The sequence below is a fragment of the Natator depressus genome, chromosome 8, assembly GCF_965152275.1.
Source record: "Natator depressus isolate rNatDep1 chromosome 8, rNatDep2.hap1, whole genome shotgun sequence".
NCBI classification, from domain to species: domain Eukaryota; kingdom Metazoa; phylum Chordata; order Testudines; family Cheloniidae; genus Natator; species Natator depressus.
In genome coordinates this window covers 98704002-98727174 of record NC_134241.1, presented here as the reverse complement: position 1 = coordinate 98727174, position 23173 = coordinate 98704002, and the positions used below count along the sequence as shown (strand labels likewise).

Genomic DNA, 23173 nt, shown 5'->3' with positions numbered 1-23173 from the left:
AGGCCCTGGGTCTCCTTGTCTTTCTTCCTAAATCAGTTCTCAGGTGAGAGCGCTCAGGCTCCTTCCAGAAGCCAACTCTTCATCCCCCCACCTCATGCCTTCCAGTCCTTTGTTCTCAAGTAAGGTTTTTTACTCAGTTTCCCTGCTGAGAGGCGGGGAAATCCTCCTCTCCCTGGGTCACTGGTTGCTAGGTGTCACTGTTCTGGTGACTGGGGCTTTTCCATTGTCTTCTCTTTTGATGGGAGTTGGCTAGGGTAACCATACATTCATATTTTCCTGGACATGTCCGGCTTTTTGGTTCTTAAATTGCTGTCCGGGAGGAATTTTTAAATATCTAAAAACACCCCCTACCCCCACCCCGTGGAGTGTCCTCTTTTTTGAATGTTCACATATGGTAACCCTAGAGTTGGCCTCAGCCTGTCCTTTTTAAATGAACTGCTCAGGCAACTAGGCAACACCCCAACTTCCCACATATCTTTTAGCCTGCCCTGAGAGCAAACTTAGTCCTTCCCCCTGCACTGGGTAGCTATGCAGAGCAGAGGGGAAAGTGAGGTACACATGGGATTCATAAAAAAATACAAAAGGCTCAATGCTTGGGCCAGAGCTAGCATCCCTTTCTTCTCCTACCATACACTTTACATTCTCTTAGCCATGACGTTATATTCTCTAGCCTTTTCCACAGCATAAGAAAGACATTCTTTTGCTTGAGATCTGTCTCGGAGAAGATGTGCCACAGTGCTCAGTTTCACCCATGCATAATATCTGCTGCTGGAGCGAGTGCTTGTCATCTCTGCAATAAGTTTTCATCTTGTAACACTTCACTGATGTGGGAGGATGATGGGGCAGTTGGCTCTTTATATGGTTCAGCATCCTTAGGAATTTCCTAAGACTCTAAACTAGTATTTAAGTGGCTATACTGTTTCTAGATGGCACCTAACCACAACGCTCCCAGTAGAAAACACAAATGAAAGCAATTACCCATAATAAGTCATGTGTTTGTGCTGGATGCCCACGTGCATCAGATTCTTCAACCGCAAGAACTGGGGTTACCCAATATTAACCACGTCTTGACACTCATTATTCCTTTTACAGAGCTCTGAAAGTTATGTTTTTGTGCCCACTGGCCAACACCAACCTGCATGGCTATAGCAGATACATGCAAAGTTGAAAACATCTTTGGTCAATAAGTTCCCATGTAAATCTCCGAGCAGGAACATGAGACCATAACTCCTAGTTTCCAACAGTACCACTGTAAAAGTGACTTAAAGCATTAATACATATATTTATTAGTGAACGTAAATTGAATTATGGTTTGCCCTTTCCAATAAAAAAAAATAAAACAAAGGTCTCTTCAGGGAAAGAGGGCTAGAAAGGTTAAACAAACGATGAAAGTCAAAGTCAATCCATTCTAATCAAACTTGATAAATATGTAAATTACAGCAACTAAACAGTTGGCTTTGACAAATGACTCCTGTGTAATGGATTTTTTGTAGAAGTAAGGCTACAGTTCAACTGTTTCACTGTTTTCTTAAAAGCCTTATGTTTCACATTAATATAAAGTGAGAGTCAGTGTTCACACTGGGGATTAGTACGAGCAACTGTAGACAGCAGGTAACTTCCTAGGAGGGTGCCGTGATCTGATCTGGTGGCATCGCTTCCATCAGTATTGCCACAGTGCCTGGTGGTGTTTTATTAAATGGCTTGGCCTTAAGGAGCTGTCTGATGCCAAGAGACCGATAAAACCTAGACCTCACCACTATGGTTTTATCTATGGTCTTTTAAAGGCGATATTGAAGAAGCACATACAATTCAAAGTGGCAGCAGCATGCGCTAGAGAGAATCTGTGAAGTCACAATAGTTATAGAAATGAAAATAATATATAAGAAAAATTTCAAGCTTTCATTCCTGTCGCCACCATCTTATCTTTGATACCTATTAAACTCTCTACATTTTATAGTAAATCCGTCACCATCTAGGTACCTCACTCCTGTCTCTGCAAACATCCCATTTCCATTGCTTCAGCTGTACGTTGTCTGTTTAGATTGCAAGCTCCCCAGCACAGGATCCTGCTGTGACGTTGCACTCCATATGCTTTATGCATGTGAATATGATGTAACTGGAATATGCTTTATGCAAAAGGTCTCTTGTAAGGTATCATAACAAAGGTTATAACCTACTGAATATATTCATCCTATTTGTATGACTGTATTATTCTTGTATCTGAAACTAGAAATATGAATTATAACTCTGAGGTCCTATCACATTTATGCAAAGTGTGGGCCATTAATGCTGGTTTAGAATCTTTATAGGTTTCAGAGTAGCAGCCATGTTAGTCTGTATCCACAAAAAGAACAGGAGTACTTGTGGCACCTTAGAGACTAACAAATTTATTTGAGCATAATCTTTTGAAAGCTTATGCTCAAATAAATTTACTAGTCTCTAGGGTTCCACAAGTACTCCTGTTCTTTTTGTAGAATCTTGATGGCTCCCATTGACGAGGACAATTGACTGTAAATGGCTTGTTTACCTGCAAGCCTGCCTGTGTACATGTAGGCCAGCCCCTGGGTAATGAAAAATGAGGTCTTACAGTGATATGTGACCATGTCACCTGACACTGGAATCCATCTTAAACCTGGTGCTTTTCCATTTAGAAGGAGGGGTGGGGATCCAGAGAGACAAAGGATTCCCGCCTTATGCCAAAGCTATAAAAGGGGGTGGAGCAGGACAAAGAGGGTTCCAGTCTTAAGAAGGCCCCTGCTTTTCACCTAAGATGCCTACTGGAACTAACAAGGATTGTATCGGGGAAAGGATTGGGCCCAGACTAGGAACGAGTCTAGTCTGTGAAAGAATCTTATTGGATATCTGGGAGGGTGAGGATCAGTTTCTTAATGTATTAGGCTTAGACTTTCAGGTTTTGTTTTATTTTGCTTGGTAACTTGCTTTGTTCTGTCTGTTATTGCTTGGAACCATGTAAATCCTACTTTTTATACTTAACAAAATCACCTTTGTCTATTCATAAACCCAGAGTAAGTGATTAATTCCTAGGGGAGCAAACAGCTGTGCATATCTCTTGATCAGTGTTACAGAGGACGGACAATTTATGAGTTTACCCTGTATACGCTTTATACGGAGTAAAACAGATTTATTTGGGGTTTGGATCCCATTGGGAACTGGGTGTCTGGGTGCTGGAGATAGGTGAACAGTTTTTGGTTAAAGTCTGCAGCTTTGGGGGCATGGACCAGACCTGGGTCTGTGTTGCAGCAGGCTAGCATGTCTGGCTCAACAAGGCAGGGTTCTGGAGTCCCAAGTTGGCAGGGAAACAGGCTCAGAGGTAACCAGGGTTCTGGAGTCCCAAGTTGGCAGGGAAACAGGCTCAGAGGTAATCTCAGCACATCAGGTGACAGTCCCAAAGGGGTCTCTGTGACCAAACCCATCACACCTGCCCTCATACTTGTACAGACAGCCTAGCACACTTCTGACATTATGTATATAAAAAAAAACAACACATTACAAGCAAAGGAGAATCCCATTTAAAGTATGTTGCATTACAGTCACTACAACAAGAATCCTTAACCTCCTTACATTCGTCTTCAGATTGGTCTCTTATTCAGCTAAGCGCCTTATGCAGGCCTCCTCTTCCAGGTACTCCATGCCATCATAACACTGCCTTACTCACAGCAATTTTATCCAGAACCTCACACCACAGCATCAACAGGACTTGAAATAAAACATGTGAGCTTTTCAACTGTAGATGCAGGGATCACCATAGATATGCCTACACCTAAAGAAATAAAACAGGATACTACATGCTCTTTTGCCATGAGGCCTAAAGAAGAACTTGACAATGGAGAGGCTGCTGGTATGCTGAGACTGCAGCTTTTCATGATGACAAAAAGGGTCTCATTGTTTCCTTGTAACTCCCCCACCCCCAACAGTGCTTTGTCTGTATCCATCTGTCTTGTACTTCGTTTGTAAGCTTTCTGGGGCAGGGACTATTTTTTGTTCTGTGCTTGTACAGCACCTAGCACAATGGGGTCCTGGTCCATCACTGGGATTCCTAAATGCTACAAGAACACAACTAATAAATTATAATAATATACCCCATATTCAAATGCTTTAAGACCCTTGAGGGCAGAGAGCATGTCTCCCCCCTTGTTCCGTACAGTGATGAGCACACGGTTGGCAAAGAATGGGCACACCGGTGCCAGCACTGACTGATTTTGGTGTCCACATGCAGGAGTTGGTTGCCTACATTTTTAAGTATATCACTGTACCCTTAAAGACCATGTCTTTCCTATTTTACACAGGTAAGCAATGAGACTACATTTGAGGTCCCAACTAAGGACTTCAGGATTTGGCCCAGAGTTATGTGCAACGTTGCCTCCACCTCTCATCGGGTACACAACAAAGATGGGCCAAAGACTAAAATGATGTTTGAGACTCATTTGAAGCAAAAACAACCTTCCCTGCCCCAATCTGATGAAAGGACATGAGGGTGAGAAATGGGGGAGGGGGATACAGCCAAGGGAAGTTGATAAGAAAGTAGCATGGGGCCAGAGGACTGTTTATACATCTCCTAATAGGCCTTATCAACTCTGGCTGTAGTCCTGTATGTGTGTGTTTCTTTTGCTGGTACAGCATGGTGTCTTTGTAATGCTGTTCTTGCAAGCCAAGGAAATCTGCATGTTATACAGCAAGAGAATGTTAATGATGTTCAGCCAAACTGGAATCCAAGAAGAGTTCCCTTTATCAAAGGTTGACATATCAATTAACAGCCAACCTTGGGGTCCTTGTATAGTTTAAAATCAGCAAACACAACCCAATAGTCGATGTGTCTGTCTGTGCTAGCAACCCCACCATGCATGGGATTTAATACCTTACCCGGTGCCCGTCATCAGACAATCACAAAGTGTTTTACAAATATTAGTTAATCCTTTCTTTATCCTTAGGAAGTAGGCAATATTAGACCCATTAAAGAGATGAATAATTGAAGCACAGAGAGGTTAAACTACTTGCCCAAGGTCAAACTGCAGAACTGTGATTAGAACACATGACTGAGCACATCCTTGCTCTAACCACTAGGTTATCCACTCCCTCTCTATTGTCTAATTCACTATGTTTGAAATAAACCCTACCATTGGTCCACATTGCACTCCAATAAAGAACGTTCCTTAGAATTACAAAAATACTTATGCCAAAGGAAGTTTAAAATGAAAACAGCGAAGAAAATCAACACAGGACCTGATCCTGCAGTCCTTTCTCAAGAAAAACTCCCAGTGAATTATATGGAAGTTTGGTCTAACTCAGGATAGCAGGAGCAATGCTTGTGGTGAGTCTCATGTAAGTTTAGACCTTAAGAAGAGTGCTGTGTAGCTCAAAATCCTGTCTCTTTCACCAACAGAAGTTAGTCCAATAAAAGATATTACCTCATGCACCTTGTCTCTAACATCCCGGGAACGACACGGTTACAATAATACTGCAACCTAAGTTTGGTAACTGATCTAAAAGAAACATAAAACTTCTCCAATTCGTTTTGATTTTCATTTCCAATCTGTTGACTATAATAATTTTAGATGGTGGGAAGAAAGATTATACTAATATTACAATATGGAAAGCATGGTAGAGCCAAAGGGGCAATTAACTAGATTCTGAGATAGAACTGTTGTAATTTAATATCATACGTTTCCCAGGAAAAATAGGGGGAAATGAAGCTTTCATACCATTAGCTTTATTTAACAACGTTTCTTACCAGTCCAGGATTAGAACCCCACTTAGTTGTAACCAGAGATCTTGTTTGGACCTGAATTCTGAACAGATTTAAATTAGCATTGACGTTAGAGACTGAACTATAACTGTAGTTCGGAAGCAGAGAGCCCAAATCCCATGAAGTAAAGACATCCTCATAGTATTTCCACCACAGCTAGAAGCAGAAAGGAAATCTCAGATGAAAGCCCGTTTCTCATTCAATTACCAGATGAGTTTGGCTAGTTCAAGAATTTGGGATAAGGCTCTGAAATTGTGGGTATTATTGTACACCAAATTTTTGGAGAGTTACTCTCCTTTACTAGAGATGTGGTGTAAAATTATCTAAGTCTGGGACTGGGAGTCAGGAGATGTCGGGTCTTCATCTTCCACTGACTTGGTCCTTGATTTTCCACTGACTGCTGAGTAACCTTAGTAAAGGCACCTTTATCTGTTTTCTCACCTGTAAAATGGGGATAATTACTCACCTTTAAAAAATTGCTTTGTGATCCTCAAATGAAAGATGCTTTAAAGTTCAATATACTCTTAACAACAATTAAAGGCTTCTTCTGAAGTTCCAGGAACAATTCTGAAAGCATTTTCCAGTAATCTGGATCTTGGTCACTCAGTATTTTATCCACAAAAATGCAGACTTCAGTATGTATTTGTTGCTTGAATGGGTAGTGGCATGACAGAAAGGAGAAAAATAAGGTACTTTTAAAAAAAATCTAGCTCTTTTCTACTTATGTGGTTCTGGGTCACATTGCAATGTCATGTTTGTATGGTGATCCTTGATGCCAGTGTGTGCCCAGAGGATTCCAACATAACATTATCCACTAGATATATTTTGTTCATTTTTAGTACACTATTTGCTCCTTTATTGGATAGAAAAATACAGACGCTGAGCTGCATACAAATGGGTCAACACCTCATGTTTACTGTTAAACATGAATTAAATCCAAATGGCTTGGCATATCTCTCTAATAAAAAAGGCACCATTAATAAGATTTCAGTAAATGGAGAGCTAATGTATAACAGTATTATATCAGATATGTGAAAACAGAGACTTTTATAACAAGGCTAGGAGAAATATTATCAAGGACCTAAGTAGAAAATCTGTCTTTTCTGATACTAGAGGAATTTATATTTGAAGAGAGTGTTCTTTCCTATTGAGATCTTCATTGACTTGTATAAAAATACCACTTTTAATCTCAAATCCCCACTGGCATTTTCATATAAGCACTGAAAATGCTATTGGGCTTTAGAGATTTAATTTAATGAAGGAAAAGTATTTCTATTAAAGAGTGTAATTTTTTTTTAAATGAAAAAACCCACATCTTCTGAGGAGCCAGGGAAACTGGATTATTTTAAGCCCTGAAAAACAGACTAACCTGTGCCCTTTTATAACTTTTGCTCCACAAAGAAAGCTAACCAACTGAGGCTGAGCCCGGAACATGCACATAAAAAGGGACCCTGGTGCCCTGAGCCAAATGCACTGAATATGCCAACCCTGCGAAGGTGGTACCTACACTCAGGGAATAAGAGAAAGGTTCCAGCCCAGTCAGGTTGTTTGTGCAAAACTGATGCATCATTAGACTCCCCACTGAAGTGCCAGAGAGAGTAGAGGAGCAAAAAGCATTGGCACAAAGAACTGTTACATCTCCTACATTATGGGGCAGATCCTTCATTCACTATGGTCAACAAAGGTAGGATGGCCATATAGGGACCAAATTCACTACCGGAGTAAGTGAACGCAACTCTATGGATTGCAACAGAGTTGTACCCACTGACATTCTGGTGAATTTGACAACTGTGACTAACCCCTAGATAACACCTCCCCCCATGCTAATCCTCCCTCTTCCTATTTTACATGGGGTGAAAAACTGGCCTCAGTGGAGCTCATAGATCAGTTAAGATATGAATGTACACAGTGAACATACATTTTCCTTCAAATTAAGAGAAAAAGTGCACTTGACACTGGGGTATGTCTCAAAGGGGCACTGTCAGGCTCACAAGCCCAACATTTGACATAAAGGTACTGTTGTTTCACATTTTGTGTGCAAAGCTTCCACAGATCTAATTTTCCGGTTGGGGGGGGGGGGGGGTTGCAGATACTTCTGTATTTAAAAAACAAAAACCACCACCACCTCACAACTCAATACTTATAACAAACAACCGTACAATAACAATCCAAGCGATGTGGCTCCATACAAAAGCAAAGGGTGTGGAATGAGGAGGGGCTAATCAGTGCAGCAATAGTTTGTTACCGTGTGCTTTCCCTATTTGTTGTATCCACCTGTTGCATGTTTCATATTTAGACAGTAAACTCTTTGAGAGAGGTAATGTCTGATTGTGATATGCATGCACAGTGACCAGCAAAATAAGGCCCCTACATAATACCACAATGCTAACACAAATAGACAACAACACAAGAGCGTCTTCCATTTCTAAAGGAAGGTAGTGTGGCCTAGTGGCTAGGACATGGGAGCCAGAATACCTGCAGTAAAATCCGAGTCCTTTTGAAGTAAGTGACAAAACTCCTGTGGACTTGAACAGACTCAGGATTTCACGCTGGGGTTCTCTTCTGGTTCTATCAATAACCTGCTGTGCAAGTTACTGTATGGCTCTGGTCCTCTGTTCCCTCACTCTTCCCTTGACTGTTTTGTCTATTTAGACTAGAAACTCTTTGGAGCAGGGACTCTCTCTCACTAGGGGTGAAATCCTGGATCCACTGACATCAAAGGCAGTTTTGCCATTCACCTCACCGTATCCAGGATTTCACCACATGTGTCTGTAGAATTCCCAGCACAATGGAGTCTTGATCTTCACTGGGGACTCTAGAACTTTCTTTTTTTAAAAAAACAAGAAAGGAGCAACAGTGAATAAAATACATTCTGCCTGCTATCAGCCCTCTGCAGGTAATCAGTGTGGATGAATCTGGAAGCTCAATTTAGATAACCAACCAGAGGGTTATTAGCAGTAATCTAAGCATCAGGAATCTGGTGAATCTGGCCCAAGATATCATGGAGAGTGAAATACTGGAGAAAGTGTTTCATCCATGTCTGATATGCATAAAATAGGTAATGAAAAAGACTAGCAAAGATCCTCACCAAATCTTTTGTTTATTAAAATTATCATTATATAATTTGGTGGGTGTTTTGAAACACCTACACATTGGAGTTTGACTCATGCCCGTTTAGTCCTGAATGCCTCTTGAATTTTTTTTGTACTGGATACAAGCAACTAGGCTTTAGACTATAACGTTATTTCATTTATGGCTGTTAGAACAGACTTCTGAATGCAGATAGCTGCCGATCAAGTGCCAAAGTAGATGAAGCCTGAGACACCTGATTCTGATAAGCATAAATTTTTAAACCTTACAGCTGTACATGCAGGTCAGCTGCCTTCATCTGAATCAGTTCACCCCATAACAGTGTCCAGTCCAGGATCATGTAAAGATGGGCCTAAATAAACAACCCAGCAATGAACATCCCCAAACTTTGGATAGAGCGGCAAACTTCGTAGCATATCTCTATCACTATGAAGAGTCAAATCAAACCCCCTGAATTGTAGAAAAGCATGCATTCAAGTCTGAGCTCTCGGGAACAGCTCCTTAGCTGGCATAAATTGTCACAGATCCATTGAAGCCAAAGGAACTCTGACAACTTACACCAGCTGAGTATCTGCCTCTGAGTCACTGGCTCATCTCTAGTGTCATACAGAATAGTTCACAGTTAGCTAATGGCATTTCCAAGGATAAGGTGGGAGGAGAAAAGAAAACAGCCTGAGAGGAAGGTTTCAGGAAGGTGGCAGCTAGTATATCTTTGAGAGAAGCTGATAACCTTAACAGGAAGCCCCTTCTCCCACTGCATTTTTATGCAAAGCTCAGTTCTGAAGGTTACCTGCTTCCCCCGTGACTTGAAACAGAAATTTTTGTAAAGTAATCTCTTCCATCTGTCTCTTCCTCTATTTACAGAGCATAAAAGTAACCATAAAATGCCACCGTTTTAGAGCAAATCGAATCTGCCCTTCCAGAAATACCAGGTCACACAATGATTATCTCATTTTCTCTTTGACAAATGAGAAATTATTTGCTGGTGATTTTCAAAAAAAATGCAAGTCTCTACATCGGCTAAATCAAAAATATGAAACACTGAGCAAAGACAATAAGAGATTGGTACCTCTGACTGGTGACCTGTTCCTCACAGTTAGTGACACAGAAAAAGCTGTCATATTCTTTATGCTGGTTATAGGACTCTTTCATTTCTCCTCTCCACTTTCAGTTTCAACCATGGGAAAAGCTATTTGCTGTTGAATTTTAAAAAATCTGATTCCTTAAAAAAGGGAAAGAAACAAAATGGTAGAGTTTTTGATAGTGCTGTTCTGAACACGACAGGAGCTCTGTGAAGAGACAGGGTCAATAATAAGACAGAAGGGAAAGGGTCAAAGTTCAGTGGTGACCCACGGACTGAGCCTGAAAGAGCATGGAAGGCAAAGCCTGGTACAACTCAAGAGCGGAATAACTTGTGCAACCCATGCAAGAGGAAAAAGTGAAACAGAGACATTTTCTATTTCAAGCTTGAAAATATTAAGGAGTAGGAGAAAACATTTCCACAGAAAAATCAGAATGATAGAGGACTCATTCAAAACACGATGAGAAATAACTGTATAATTCCAAAGGGGAAAGGACAAGGACAACACTGCACTAAGGAGTAACCTGCCACCAAATCAAGACTGAAGCCAGGGGATCACATCCCAAACACACGGTGAGTCCTGCCCAAGCACATACTGATCTATGGTATCTGGTATCTGATAGACCTGAGGTTTCTGTCCATTTTACTCCTTGGCATCACTGTCCTGCCAATGAAATATGATTGAATTGTGTCCACTCCTAGCACACTGGAAGCAGCTGCATTGTTATTGTCTCCCTACTGTGCACTGACAACTGTGACATGTGAAAAAGGGTCTACCAGTCAGCCTTGAGCCCTACTCCTCAAGCAGATGAGATAAGGAATCCTGGGTCTGATGGCAGTGAGCCCATGCTGGGGAGGGTGCAGAACACGAAGAGGTTCTCAGCCTGCATGAAGGGGGTTAGCATTTCTTGTTCTCCAGCTCAGGGAATGGTGACTCTTCCCCATCCCTGCCTACCCACCATGTCTGTGTTCTGTAAACATTGTTCTGGTGCATGCTTAGTGTGGATGCACCATCCTGATTCTGCCTTACCAAGTTTTCTAGCATGGATGTAGCAAACGGAGTGATCTGGAATCAGGCCTAGCAATAGTTCTCAAAAATACCCTTAGGTAGCTGTAATGTGGTCCGCAATCCATTCCATGATTGCTTAGTCCAAAACAGGTGTTAGGGAGCCTCTATGTAGGGACATTAGTCAGCACAAGTTGTGTTTAGTTGATTGAGGAAGTGAAAAGAACTATAGTATCTCTCTATGTCCAGCAGCCTGTGTAAAGAATCCCCTTTACATTCATTACAACTGCCTTTCCTCCACCTCCTTCCTGTCTTTCCTCCACCTCCTTCCTGTCTTTCCTCCACCATGAGGGACTCTTCAGTACATAGTTTGCTACACCAGTGTTACTGGGGAGCTGCAGAATGGGGAATTAAAGGTCTTAGTTTGATTTAGAGGTGCAATGCACTTGTTCAAGATAGATGGAAAATATTTAAGTTATTACTCTAACTAATGAGACCCAGGAGCAATACAGTAGTATACAGCACTGCTTTCCACTTACATGATTATACCAGTCTGTTAAGGATCTGAAAGCAACAAATTAAACTTCACAATCCCAACCCCATCAAATGAGTATTATTATACTTTATAAAGCCGGACACAGACCCAGTGATTGACTGAAGGGAACAGAACCCCGGTGTCCTGGCTCTCGGTTCTCTGCTCTTCTAAAGCCCATTCCCTCCTCAGTTAGGGAGATGACCGTGCCATATACACATCATGCTTAAGGCAAACATTTGTCTGAATTCCTCATTGCCTCCTACCATTAGCTGCTCCATTTTTATTTGAACTCCTCATTTTTTTCAGATGTTTCTGCAAAATTCAAATGAAGCATGAACAAGAGCATGAGAGGTTTATTGAGCCATCGCAGCCTAACACTACCCACGTTACTGCATGATTTGAATACCTAAGTGGCCCACATGCTCTAACATTCAATTAATGAATTCTAGAGATTCTGAGAGGGGGGGAGGAATGTGGAAGGGGGAGGGAAGTGGAGGTTGGGGGGAGAAGAGGGAAAAAGAATTACAAGATGTTGGCTTCGGCACTGCATTATCCTGGGTGTCTCACTCTGATGAAGGTTAATGAGGAAAGTTCAAATGCTGGGACTTAATTAAATAGCAATAATTAAAGCATCTGACTGCTATAAGCAGCAAACTGAAATAAAAAATCATTCTTTTTATTTAAAGTAACCTGTCATTGCTAAAATATTAGTATTTCAGATTTGTATGATGTTTTCCATTTTTCAAAGCATGATGCTAGTTACACTAGTTAGTTAATTAGTATAAAAATACATTTCATGTGACTTGCCCTGCCCCCCTTTGGATCTATTTGTATATTTCTGGGCATCAATGTCAACATTAATGGAGTCCCCCTTGTAACACCGTTCTACGATGAGAGAACAAGCAACACATAACAGATGTGTTGTCACACTGTAGTCATGCATGATTCGAGGGTACTCAGATATTGCGATGATGAACACAGTATAAGAACCTCTGCAGAACAGAATCCTAATGCAGCTGGTGTTCACAGAATATTATGTCTTTAAACACGATGGGCTCGAACCACAGAAGTTATATCTGGGTTTGGAACTTGGGGTGTTCAGATCCCACATTTGGGGTCAGCCCATTGTAAAGATGTGGACAAATTTGGATCTAGATCTGGGTTCTGATTTAAAGCAACCTGAGTGCTGGAGATGTTTGAAACTGGGGAGGGTTGGTTTGGACCCATCTCGAGTGTAAATGGACTGTCTGGCACAGTTGTATCGAGCAAGTAAGTTGAGAGGAAAGCAATGTTTATGTATGTTTTAGAATTTGTGGCTTACTTGGCATATATGTTCTGTTAATGACATCAAATCCTCACACGGGATTGAAAATTACACTGATTTACTGAACAATTAAGAAAAACTCAGTACTACCAACGGTAGAGGAGCTAGTGTGTCATTCACATGCATTTTGCTGAAAAGTCTAAAACTTGGTCTACACTGAAAAGTTATATCGGCATAGCTACCTCTGTTATGGGTGTGAAAACACCACATCCCTGACCGGTACAATGATCCTGACAAAAACCCCAGTGTATCTGTGTTGATGGAAGTGCTTCTGGCTACGTAGCTAATGTCACTCGGGAAGGCAGTGTTTCTACACTGACAGAACAACTGCTTGCAGGGTAGGCTGCAACTACCCTAGGGTGCCATGCCGAGATAGGTAATTTGGTATAGTCTCTGTAGTGTATACATACCCTAACTTTAGCTTAACACATAAATGAATGATTGACCCCCCCCCCACATCAAAGAAGAGCACACATATCCTTGGCAAAGACAGCATTAGTGTGTATTTGTAGTCTGCTGACAGAAACACACCTACACCCCACACACAGCTGTCCTTCCATCTGCCAGACAGATTATTTCTTCTAGCAGCCAGAAAAGAGTTGAGCATGCCAGGTGTCACTGCCAGTACAGAGGTCATGTATGCATAAACATCTCCACCGCAATTTCTCACCCTCATGCCCCAAAGATCCTCCTTGGGTTTTGAGAAGGAATTCCGGATTACAGCAGGTAATTTCTAGCCGCATGTTATATGGTTGGTGACTGTGCTTAGTTCCTGGCCAACATTTGCCCTAAAGTACAGAGAGCCCGCTGGTGAATTCCTTATTGTAATCTGGAACTCTAGAGTCACGTGCCCCTTCTTTCTGAAATGTAACAAATCCATAAGCACTCAGGCCTTCCTGGTCATCACTACACTGCAGGCAAAGATCATTCTGAATATTACAATGGGAATAGAACTCAGATTCTCCCCCTCCAAAGGAACAGAATGCTACCACTTAAGCTAAGTTATGTTTTGATTCTACACCTTACACGTAGTGGGGTTTAGTTTGTTTTGAAAGGGATACACCTCAAAGAGCCTAAATGTGTAGTAAGCTTGTCTCTCTCGCCAACAGAAGTTGGTCGAGTGAAAGATATTACCTCACCCACCTTATCTCTCTAGTATCTACATAAGCAGAGCAGGGGAAGGGCTAAAACTCAAGACAGACAGAAAACTGTCAAGCTGTGAAAAGGCTGAAGGAAAAGAAAAGCAATATCTGGATCTCTTCTAACATTCTTTTATTCCTCAGCTTGGGGTGTTATTTTTTTAAATTGAACCTTATGTATTGGTCCAAATCAGGGTTCAAATCAGAATGGAGAGGAGTTTTTAAATATTCTCTGTGCATGCAAGTGCAGCTGTAGACACCAGCGATCCATAAGATTGTAGCTTCTCTCCTGCATACCAAATACTGAAAGGCTATTGATTAGCTTTGGCTAAAGTAGCACTAGTGAAAATAATGCCATGTTAAATCTAAACAGATTTTTTTTTAAACACTTATTTGGCTTGAGCATCACAGGTAACGAAGGCGAGACATAGGTTCCTGTTCATTAATATAATACATCTCGATTACATGTGTTTTCCATAGTTTACATACTTCATTCTTAACAAGGGCGAGGGATTTACCCAACATAAAAATCTATGGATTTTTCAGAATCTAGATTTATTCCCCGAGAGCACAAGAGTAACTTGCTAATATGCCCCTAAAAGCAATAAAGCTGGTTGAAGTAGAGGACAAGATGATTCCCCTGCATGGATAAAAACACACCCATTCAGGGAAGGAAAACTGGAATATCTTTTAAAGAATAAATATAATATGACCCTTGCAGAAGATTTCTAAGCAAGTTCACCACTTGATATTTCACCTCAATCCTGACCAATGGCTCCCCACTAAATACCAGTAGAGGTTCCACCAATATAATACCTTAATAGCAACATAAAGTGGGAGGATCGTCACACTAAAGTCAGTGTCCTCACAGAGGCCAACATCTTTGGTGTTTGAGGACCTGATTATCCCGCACCAGCTGAGGTGGAATGGGCACTGTGTGCGCATGCCTGATGTACACTTACCAAAACAACTCCTGTACACCCAACTGACCAAAGGAGAAAGGAAATGGGGAGGCCAAAAAGAAATACTGTAAAGACACCCTTACGATAAACATCAAGAGATGTGGCATCAACACCACACAGTGGGAGACAGCAGCCCAGGATAGGGATAACTGGTGAAGACTTGTCAGAGAGGGAATGTCCACTTTTGAGGAAAAACACCAGAAAAGAAAGGCAACTGTCATGCAGCAATCACGGCCCAACCCTGTCTTCCAACACCACCTGCAAATGTCTGCCAGCAAGCCTGTGGCTCAAAGGATTGGACTCCTCAGTCACCAAAGGACCCATGAAAAATAAAACCCATGAAAGAGATCATCCTCAATCTTGAGGGATCGCAGACGATCTTAATACCAGTATGCCCAGTGTTCTGAATGTGCCGACAGTCAACTTAGCCAAAATCTGTGGTGTTCTTTGTGAAATACGCAGAGTAGGCTGAGAGCCCATCCAGCTCTTTTTCACTCATGATTCATGCTAGGATTTGAAGGTAGATTTACGGAGGTGAAAATTTAGTGCAATAATCCACTGAACCCACTTCAACTGTTTCTTCAGGTCATTTTATCCAATTCATGCACTGAAATGGTAGAAAACCCAATTGAGAATTTAAGGCAAATTAACTGAAAAATACCTCCATGCTTATCCCCATTACTGATGTGTGATAACCTTGCAGAGTATTGACCTATGGGGATCTGGTTAACAAATGACTGGTGGCTGAGCTTTTGACAGTAGAAATATTTCTCTTACAGTAAGTTTCCCTCATATAAGCTAAAAGATGGTTCTGCCTTTTTCCTGCCTTCAAATATCTTAAATTTGATGCAAGAGTTTGACTGAAGTTTCAAACCAGGCAAAATGTGATGCATTCATGTTTGCAATAATTTTACAATTTCAGACTCAGCAGACAGGCATGTTATCACAACTGGAGAAATCAGTAAGCAAAGAGACATAAGCTAGTTGTTTACCAGTGACAGAATCTGGATGGTCAAGAAGAGCCCTTGTTCTCGAGCTGGGCTCCAGGGCAGAGGAATTGATACAGCTACGTGATCAAGCTAGAAGACAAGTAGAGTGAATCCATACACTCATCCCCATATGCTGGCTAGAAAGACCCCCAACTACAAGCACAGGCAGATAGGTTTGATTCAGGCTCTGAAACTTTCAAAATTTGCAGTATTTAGTGGTCAGCACCAGAACCTGTCATTTTCTGAGTTTACCTAGGAAATTCACATTTGATCTCTCGGTAGTTTCCAGTAAGCTCTCTGCCGGTTCTACTTCTGGCTTGCACAGGAGTGGCGATGGTGAAGAATGATTCCACTCTTGAATGGAAGAAAAGGATTCTGTTGCAAAAATAGCAAGGAGTCCGGTGGCACCTTAAAGACTAACAGATTTATTTGGGCATAAGCTTTCATGAGTAAAAAACCCACTTCTTCAGATGGATAGAGCTTATGCCCAAATAAATCTGTTAGTCTTTAAGGTGCCACCGGACTCCTTTTAGTTTTTGTGGATACAGACTAACAGGGCTACCCCCTGATACTTGTTGCAAAAATGTAATTTAAAGGGGAAAACCTTCCAGAGAGATTGTAATAAACCAGAGACTTCACTGTTGTCACCATGCTGCACACTATGGCCACTGGGAACATCACAGCAGGAGTGGGAATAGAACTCAGATCCTCCTATTCTAAAAGCACAATGTTGATCTAAAAAAGAGAATCTTGTTTAGCTGTTACATGTATAAGGTCTCAGGCACCAAGTTAAACAGTTCGCATTTCATCTCCTAGAGGGCAATCATACATGCGTTAACTCACTACAGTATTTTCACTTGCTACAGAGTTAAAAGCAGGCACCTATTCAGAAACAACTTGATCTTATGATACACTGCCTTTAAGGCTTTGTTACTGGATACCATTATACAGTGTAGATGGTGAAGAGCCATTAGCAGGCACAGTTATCAATGTGCTGCTAATTCAATGTAAAATTACCCCAACGATTAGTTAGTGAACTTGTACATCATCAGCCAAGGTCTCAATATAAAATGGACTTTCGCCCTCCTGAAAGCCTACTACTAATTCTGGATAGATGCCTTTAATAAAACAAAGTGTTATATTTTAATCAATATGGCCTCAAGCTCCTTTAAATGAGTACAGAATGCAAAGCCTCTAATGTTGACCCCTGATAATCTAACCCTAAAATCTAATACATTTGTGCCCTCAAGGTGGCTGATAAAGATGGGGGGAAATGATCTTTCAGCATCAAAGAATAGCTCCTTCGCACATTCAAATATGAATATGCATCAGATGCTATATCACTCAGACCTCTCTCTCTGTCCCACCAGCTCCTCATTATTTCCTAATTGCATAAAGACAGAACAGTACAATGGTTCGATCAAGCCCTGCTCCAACAAAAATGAAGACCTTCTACTCTACCAAGTGAACTAATTTGTTCATGGTATGAGAGGGGGACAGGTGAGGAGCAGAGGAAGGCCAGGGAGAAGCGGTAATAAATTAGTGTAGACTGGGAACAGTAAACATATGGGTTGGGCTCAAATGGATAGCTGGAGCAATAACTGTGGATAGTTTATATTTAAAAAGAAAGAAAAGAACTTTAAATAATTGGGGAGAGGGAGAATCAGGATAGGTTTTTCATTTTCTTCTTGATCAAACCAACAATGTCATTATTTTTATTGCAGTCATGCCTAGACGTCTTAGTCATGGACCAAGACCCCATTGTGCTAGATTTTGTATCAACAGACTGTCCTTGCCACAAAGAGCTTAAATTCTAAGTATTATGTGCCTATTGCCTATCTTGCTTTTATACAGATTCTTTTATCCATCCCTTCATCTGTTTTCCTCTTTTTCAGATTTCAAATAGAGTCGGTCAGGATTTTTTCATTCAATGAAATTATTTGTCTTAGAAAATGTTGATTCATCAAAACAAAAAATTTTTGCGAGAATGTCCCAGTTTCAACAAAACTTTCCCTGGGAAATGTTTTTCAGGTCCAGGATGGAATTTCTGGTCCAAACCAGAGCAAGAACAAGAGCATACTCAGAATAGCCCAGTGGTCAGGGAATTTACCTGGGATGCAGCAGACTCAGGTTCAAGCTCCTGCTCTGATTTGTTCAGACCAGAGGTTTGAACATGGCTCTTCCACTTCCCAGAAGAGTGCCCTCATCACCAGGCTATTGGCTGTTCTGGGGTGTTGCATTCTGTCTAGCACAAGACTTCAGAAAGTCTTGGTTTTGTCCTGTCATCATGCCTCTGTGGGTCACAACTGAGAACCAAATTCAGGACAAACTGCTGAGAAGTAGGGTGGACACACCCCAAAACTGGAGGTTATTTTCCCATGAGATATACCAAAACAGCAACAAAAGTAAACTTTCTGTTTCACCACAATGACTAACAAGAAATCATAAAAAGCAGTTTCCTTAGGCATTCCAGTCTTTGTATCACAACCAAAAACACTAGACTTAGAGATGAGTGGTTCTTTAAAACCAATCTCCTCAAATAAAAGGTTCTTCAGATCCCAAAGGACCAGCCACACACCCAGGTCAATATACAACTCAGATATTACCCAAAAATCATGCTGTTGCCAATCCTTTAGTATCTAAAATAAGATTTATTCAGAAAAAGAAAGGTGAGAGTTAAAATTGGTTAAAGGGATCAAATACATAAATAATTGCAAAGTTCTTGGTTCAGGCTTGTAGCACTGATGGAATAAACTGATGGATTGATAAGTCTCTGGTTGTTTCCAAATCATTGGAAGGATCTCAATCCCTTGGTTAGAATGAGCCCATTAATATAAGTCCATAGTCCAGAAGTTGTAGCAGGGCCTTTTATATCTTCTGCCATGCGGCGGGAATCCTGTCGTTATTACTGTGGAAAATTTCAGTAACAAGATGGTGTTTGGAGTCACATGGACAAGTCACATGTCCATACATGATTTCTCCTAGTCACAGCAGAAAATCATTACCTATACCTTAAACAGCATGTTCACAGGAAAGTCCCTTCAGGGTAGGTGGGTATCTTCCATTGTGAGTTAAATGTTCTTCTGATGGGCCACTCAATTTGAATAGTCCTTCCAAGATGTTCTGGCTAAATACCTTGTGGGCATTACCCCAGGAGCAAAAATGTTCCTGTGTGGTAAGATCTTTACTGTGTAGAAGTACTGGGCTTGTCTATACAATGCATTAGTCTGCACTAGACGAGCATAAATTCTAGCATACTGCATACTAACTGGCCCTCTGGGAACCATACTGGTGCACACAAGTTTCCCTAGTTCCCTTAACATCGTCCTATTTAAAGCAATGTCCCGCAGCAGCACCCACACAGAGCCAATTTGCACACAACACGCTATGTACATCCCTCTAGTTCAGACTAATGCATCATATAGACAAGCCCACTGTGTAAGTATAACAACAGAGCTTTTATCTTTTATTGTTTAAGCTACACAGAATAAGAGAATTCTGGTATGGCTTTTTAAACACTTTGAAAAGCCTACATTCTAATTTCTTCTCTCTTTCTCTTGCCAAACGAATAATACTCAGCTTCTACAAACACAGAGCACAATGAATTTCCATCACTGCTGCTTCTTCTTATTCAAAAAAGAAATATATTACATTAAAAACTATTGACCAAAGGATATTTGTTTGTGTTTAGCAGTGGAGGGGATTGTTATTTCATGTAATGTATACGGTGGTAGCACCAAGAGACCAGCTAGGCTGGGGGCCAATTGTTCTAGGCACTGGACAAATCTATAGAAAATGACAGCCCTTGTCCCAAAGAGCTTACAGTCATGAAGACAAGGCAAGCAAATAGGCCAAGGTGGAGGGGAATGGAGGAAAAAGGGTAGCAAATATTCCAGGATGTGGGCAATTCTGCCCCAATCACGGGCAGTAATCACAACTCACCACCTGCCCAGCTGTTCAATATAAACAAGCTTTTTCCTAAAACTAAACCCATTTCTCTTTTATGAAGGACAATGCCAACATTTCTTCCAATTTAATTCTGAAGAGTAGAAGAGGAAGGGTTTTAAGATGAAATGTGACCAGAGCACTTTCAGGCGACGGAATGTAATCGTAACTCACACACACTGGAACAGATGGAGGTTAAGGGATAAAGAGCACGCTTTTGCAGACTTTCATGTCTAGCTACAATGAGCCACATCCTCAGGTGGTGTAAATGGGCAGAACTCCATTGAATTCCAGGGAGTTATGCCCATTTACACCATGCTGGGTCTAGCCCAATATAGTGACATACATTCTTTGTACGTGTTGCTGCTAACATCTTAGTACTTGCAAGAAGGCTGTAGGAAGAGACTGTCCCATCAAGAAAGAACCATACTAAAACTGCCAACTGATGTGTGTTTTACCTGAGGTACTTCCCTCCTCCATTCCTCATGTAATGTATTTAATATGCTGAAGAAGCAGCACAATATTAATACAATATTCCACTTATCTACACCTAATAGTCTCTCAGCTCCCTCACTCCCCTGAGTATGAAGACAAATTATATATGTCTTTTAAATTCATTCTTTGGGTAATACCGCATATCAGTTATTGCCTGCATTACAATGCTGTGCTCTGGAGGTATAATCTTCTGCTGTATCCCTGTCCTCATTTTCTTATGTATTAGACCCAACTATATTTACAATCACTCAGTATTCTAATATCTGACCCTTGGCCTTGAGGTCTGAATGCTGATCCCCTGCATTATCAGAGGATTGTCAGTCTCCTGCTTTCATGGTTATATTGATTAAGAACTGAGAAGGATGGCTGTTCTGAACTAACGTATGTCGTAATAATTTAAACAGACAGATCTCAGCAGCTGAAGTAGCCATTTTTGTCTTAAGTGTTTCTTGCTATGATCATAGAAACAACCACATAGCCATGTACATAATATAAAGAAAGGAATAAACAACACACAAGGATCACCATTTAACCATTTATCAATAACAGCAGGGGTTTTTTATGCATCTTTTTTCCTTATATTTCAGAAAGTACTGTACGGTAAAACACTTTCTTCTTATACACTGGTTTTCACACAAGGCTCTCAAATTATTTTTCAAACACTGATTAATTCCTACCTGCAAGATAAGCATTATTATACCCATTGGAGGGGAAAAGATGTTCAATGGTTTATCCAAAAGGGCACACAGTGAATGAGCAGCAGAGCTGAAAACTGAAGCCAGGAATTTTGACTCTCAGCCTGTGCCCTGTCCCCTAGAACCTCCCTCACTACTCTGTTGTGTAGATACAGCAAATGCCATTGAAAAGACAGCATTTGCCAACAGTTACCAATATATATGAGGCAGTTTTCCCCTCATTTAAAATCAGACATCATTTTGATAACTGTGTGGCGTATAATGACTTTCAATGGCAGCCAGTGTATTGTACATAAACTCACAGTCAAACAATATGTGAATGAAAACTCAAGACATGTGGTAAACATTTCTGGACCTTCTCTGGTGTCTATGCAAAGCCCTGTACTCACCAGCTATTGCTGCCAGTTGAGAAGTAATTAAGTATCCCATTGCTTCATCTGAAACTTGAAAAGCTGTTTTACATTATGTAGATACATTTAAGAACACCTCTGACTCCCACAATTAGAGCGGGACAAAAATTTCTCTGTAGAAAAATTTTTATGGTGAAAAATGAGATTTTCATTCAATGGAAAGTTTCATGAGAAAATTTCCAAAACCAAAAGGAAAAAAAAATGATTCTTGGGTTTTCAATGAATTTAAAAAAAAATCAGTAAAAAAATTTATTAAAAAAGAAAAGATTTCATTTTCTTAGCATTTTTTCACAGAACATAACACATTTTTGACCACCTCTACCCACTTACATACAGCCACTTCCTGTGTTCAGACAAGCACTTAAAAAAAACCCCACACACTTCAAATCACAATCAGCAGAAATCCCAAACAGAGGTAGCACTGTGGACAGTTTCATGACACAGTACCAAAGTTTGTTTCAGAGCCTAAGTCATGCACACCCTAGCCTACCTCCTTAAAGAGGATCTACAAAGGAAAAATAATAATTTATTTTTTTAAAAAAATCTTGCTCATGTGTGCTCCCTTAAGGTGTATAAAGATGACCTCAAAACATTTCAGTGCTTTTCCTCTTACATTATGGTAGGAATACCATCAGTTCCTCATTTCTCTCTTTTTGATGGAGAACCTTAGCAAGATCTTCAAAGAGCCTCAATAGTGACATCACTCCAGGAGGTCATTTGAGCTTTAGCTCTCCCTCCCACAGCTGATGGGGCAGGATAATCATCCTTAGATGGAAATGTATGTGCCCCTAGTCTCCCAAGCTCCAGAGGCATTACTGTTTTGGGGAAGACAGTGCTACAGTCATTTAGGGCCCAATCTGATTCCTACGGGAGTCAACAGCAAAATTTTCATTGGACTTTCAATACAGTTAGATTGGCCTGATCCCTGATCAACAGGAATTTGACCTGAGTAGAACTTCAGGACTAGGCCCTTGGAAAATGTTGAGCATTAACATCTAGTTATCGAATGGGTTGCAATATACAGAGGAATTCAGTGTTTTATGCATCATATGTCTGAAATGCTAATTTCATTTGCAAATTGGATACTATTAATTTAGGCTTAAATAGAGACTGGGAGTGGCTAAGTCATTATGCAAGGTAGCCTATTTCCCCTTGTTTTTTCTACCCCCCCCCCCCCCCCAGACGTTCTGGTTAAACTTGGATTTATGCTGGAAGTGGCCCACCTTGATTGTCATGCACATTGTGGGGAGAGTGGTCAGTTTGGATGAGCTATTGCCAGCAGGAGAGTGAGTTTGTGTGTGTGTGGCGGGGGGGTGAGAAAACCTGGATTTGTGCTGGAAATGGCCCACCTTGATTTTCATGCACGTTGTAAGGAGAGAGTGGTCACTTTGGATAGGCTATTACCAGCAGGAGAGTGAGTTTGTGTGTGTGGTTTTTGGAGGGGGGTGAGGGGGTGAGAGAACCTGGATTTCTGCAGGAAATGGCCCACCTTGATTATCATACACATTGTGAAGAGAGTGGTCACTTTGGATGGGCTATTACCAGCAAGAGAGTGAGTTTGTCTGTGGGGGGCGGAGGGTGAGAAAACCTGGATTTGCGCTGGAAATGGCCCATCTTGATGATCACTTTAGATAAGCTATTACCAGCAGGAGAGTGGGGTGGGAGGAAGTATTGGTTCATGGTGTCTGTGTATATAATAATGTCTTCTGCAATTTCCACAGTATGCATCTGATGAAGT

At 41.0% G+C, this 23173-nt stretch overlaps 1 protein-coding gene across 1 annotated transcript in view; it reads right to left on the bottom strand.

Annotated features, from left to right (window-relative positions):
• Nucleotides 1-23173, bottom strand: part of BEND5 (BEN domain containing 5) — a 1373097-nt gene that overhangs the window by 306449 nt on the left and 1043475 nt on the right. The gene's annotated exons all lie outside the window — the stretch shown is intronic.